Raw genomic sequence first — 3,810 nt, 5'->3', positions numbered from 1 at the left:
AACAGGACAGTCATAAAATTTAAATTTTGTATATGTTTTCTTACAATTTGGTATATGATATAATTATAGAGTGATAACTATATTGTAGAAGAAAAAATTTTGAGTGGTTAATAGAAGCCTAATGTGTTTATTTTTGCTTTTCAGGCTTTTTTTTCCGACAATGTATTCAGGACAATAAGAATTCCTAATTCTAAAACAATAACCTAAATATGAGGCCTTGTTCAGTTCACTGAACTTGCAAAAATAAATCAGTTTTACTTTAAGGAGATGATATATGTATTGGAAGTACATTTCAATAACATTTATAATATTTCAAATGCAAACTGCTTGTTCACATTCACCATTGTCTGTGTAAAAGAGATCATTGATCGCACAGAGATTTTAAAGATAAAGGGGAAAAGCCAGGAAATCTCACAGTAACACATAATTGAAAAGAGAAATTGCATGCTTTTTAAACAGACACGTGTAACTTCTCTCACATAGAAAAGACATTTTCATTAAATAGGCTTCTCTATAATAAATTGTATACTTAGTAAGGCTTTGTTAGCAGAGTCCCTGCGAGGTGATCTATCAAGTTCAAAAGCATCAATAAAAGTGACTTTCATATCCAGAAAAATACTGATGCAGCTGTTTGTTTTCCAGGGCTGCCCGGGACCCATAAATAAAGAGGTGAAGCCATCATGCTGTGGGCAAATGGCTGTATCACCCTTTCCTCAGCTCTAATACCAGTAAATCAGTTACTGAACTCAGATTTCGTAGAAAATTGTGGCCACCATTCCACTCTAAAACAGTAATTCAACAAAACTATTTACTGAGTAGGTAATATTTCTACACTGAATGAAGGGGTTTTTGTGAGGGCTTTATAGTAAATTCTGGTTAATTAAAGAGTTTTGAGATTGCATCATTTTTTCTCACTAAGGAATGAAGGAGAATATTTTCTCTCTGTCACCTGGAAAAGTCAACCAAAATGAAAATTAATCCATGAAAACCATGTCTGGAAATTGAATTTAATCAGTTACTTATCAAAGTCAACATTTTTATAAATTTGTTTTTACAAAATCTAGGTTATATTTATAGAGGTATAGATTATTTCCCAGGGAACCAGGTACATTCTTTGTTGTCTTAGAGTCATAAGTAAAGTTGGAACTAAAATATAAATCTGCCAACTCCCTCATTTTAGAGCTCTGATAGAACATACTTTATTATAATTTTAAGCAAGTACAATTTGTACGCTACTTCCACGTCACAGGCTTTTTTAAGGGTTTCTTATAGGGCTTTCGTGAGTGATGTTCCTCCTTGACTGGTTTTGCACGAATCCACCTCCACCTAATTTAGGGCTTCTAAGTGCATCTCACAAATCAAGGTGCACATTTCTCCTCTGTATTCCTTAGTGTATATTATGCCTCTCATTTTACCCCTTTATTGCAACTTTTTATTTCACGCTGAGAAATCAGATGAAAGTTTATTACTTATAATTTTACATAAAAAATAAAGTGCCAAAATATCCTTAAATATAAAAAGAGATAACTTTAAAGAACTAGCTTTTGTAACAGTAACAAACATAGAATGGACAAGGGGAAATGTTTTGAAGCACTCAGATAGTATTCTCTGTGTTTGTCAGCTTTCTGTCACTGTTAAAAAATAATCAATTTATGTACCAGGAGGGAGGACTGACTTTGGCTCACAACATTACAGCTTTCAGTGTGGGGTCAGGTGGGCCTGTTGCTTTGCTCCTGAAGTGGCCCAGTACATAAAGGTTGGAATAGGGCCCGTGAGATAGCTCAGCAGATTAAGTGCTTGCTTAGGCAAGGACAGAGACCAGGGTTCAGTCCTTGGTCCTGCATGCCGACCAGGCCCTACTCCAGGGAGCCCTGAGCCAGTGACCCAGTCCAGCATGGTAGTGCAGGCCTGTAATCCCAGCGCTGAGGAGGCTGAAAATGGGAGGTTCACTAATAGTCCGAGCTGAGGTGCAACTCTGTACCACAAATATATAAATGAAAAAGAGAAAGAAGAAAGAAGAAAGAAAGAAAGAAAGAAAGAAAGAAAGAAAGAAAGAAAGAAAGAAAGAAAGAAAGAAAGAAAAGGGTAGGAGAAATTAGTGAAAGAAGGTTCACCTGATGGTGCTCAGAACACAAAGAGAAGTGAAGAGCCCAAGTTGGCAGTATCCTGTGGAGAGCTGCGAAGGACCGCGCCTACAAGATGTCGCTGGTTTCCGCCTTCCACCCCCCGTGGGTGAGCGCTCTCTGTGCACAACAACTCCTTCTATGGCCAGGGCTGCAGTCATGATTCGCTTCCGCTTGCTGTAAGGGGCCTGAATAAACCGCTGAAGGAAGAGCTGTGTGTTGCGTCTTCCTTGCTGGCGAGGTCGTGCGCAACAGTATCCCCTTGAATCGGTTGCTCCCAGTGACTGAGAAGGCTTCCTCTATGTTGTACTTTCTAATATTTCTACTAACACCTAACAACTCCACGGGCCAATACCAAGCCTTCAACCCACGGATTCTGAGGGGACATTCAGGGCCATGTTGCATCACCACTGCTCCTTTGCCTTTTTGTCACTGTCTAGAGTGGCAAGCACTTTTCTACTTTCATATTATGCTTAGTATTCTTTTCTCTAAGAGATAAAAGGTTAAATATTAATTTCTTCTCTAATGTGAAAATATTTATAGATGTCTCACCCTCAAAAGGATATTTAATTATAAGGTTTAATGCCTGCTAATGGAGTTAAAGGTATTTGCAATGCTTGAGAGAAAGAATTTGGAGAGGCTTCATCCTCCTTGTAATCCTGAGAAAAAGCCAGCAAAACTTCATTATCTGTCTGCATAGTGCAACCTTTTTCCTGTTCTAATACATATTTTTTTACAAAGGTCTTGGAAGTCATCATAAAGCAAACCATCACTATGGCAGATAATCAGTCACCTTGTAAGCACACTGACATTCGAGATTTCATTTTAAATCTATTTAAATAAATTGCATAAGGTAGTACTTCATTTTTAATGTTGTGTCTTTTATAGTGTATAACATACATGGTACGCTACAAGGAGAAACGTGTGGGTTTCTTTAAGAAGAATCTGATCTTTGGGGACTATTGGGTTAATGAGGAAATGCTACTTATTGAATTATAAATTCTGTCCTTTGATCTGCGTGGATTTATTTCTTTCGAATACAATGTAGGGACATTAAACATTTCAATTCACCCTCTGCATCGAAGGGTTCTATATCATGGTAGTGAACAGGTTTTAATGTTGCTAAAAGCAGTGCACTTAAGTGGAAAGAAAAGAAAAAAAGAAGCAGTGGATCTTCATCTGTTTCTTCTAAATAACAAATCTCTATAATCAAAAGCACTTTTTTCTGGTAAATTTAATACAAAGACATCAATATTCACAGTTGTTACCTTGAAACTTTCATATTTTGTATGTAGAATAAAAATGATTCATCTGTGAACTCATCTTAGAAAGTTGCTACAAAAGATAAACCAACTAGGGTAATTTTTTTTTAATACCTTCCATTCTTGGCAAGTTGTAAGTTAGCCATTTGATACATGCTTTTTTTCCCCTCAATTTTAGACATCAAAATTTAAAACATGATGTTTTATAGTGACAAATGTTTAAGAAACATTTATAGAGCTAATACAGACATTGGGAGCCCCTCTATTTCAATAAAGAATTGGGTCAAGTACTATGAATATTTATCTCCACCCATGTCTAAATATATGTAACTTTTTTAAATATAGGACAATCTTCATTGTATTAATTATTGTTAACTGTCCTACTAACCTGTTTTGAAACTGTCTCATTGCTACTTCTTTCTCAA

This window comes from Octodon degus, unplaced genomic scaffold (assembly GCF_000260255.1).
Source record: "Octodon degus isolate 3935 unplaced genomic scaffold, OctDeg1.0 scaffold00106, whole genome shotgun sequence".
Taxonomy (NCBI): Eukaryota; Metazoa; Chordata; class Mammalia; order Rodentia; family Octodontidae; genus Octodon; species Octodon degus.
Note: the sequence above shows the minus strand (reverse complement) of the source record.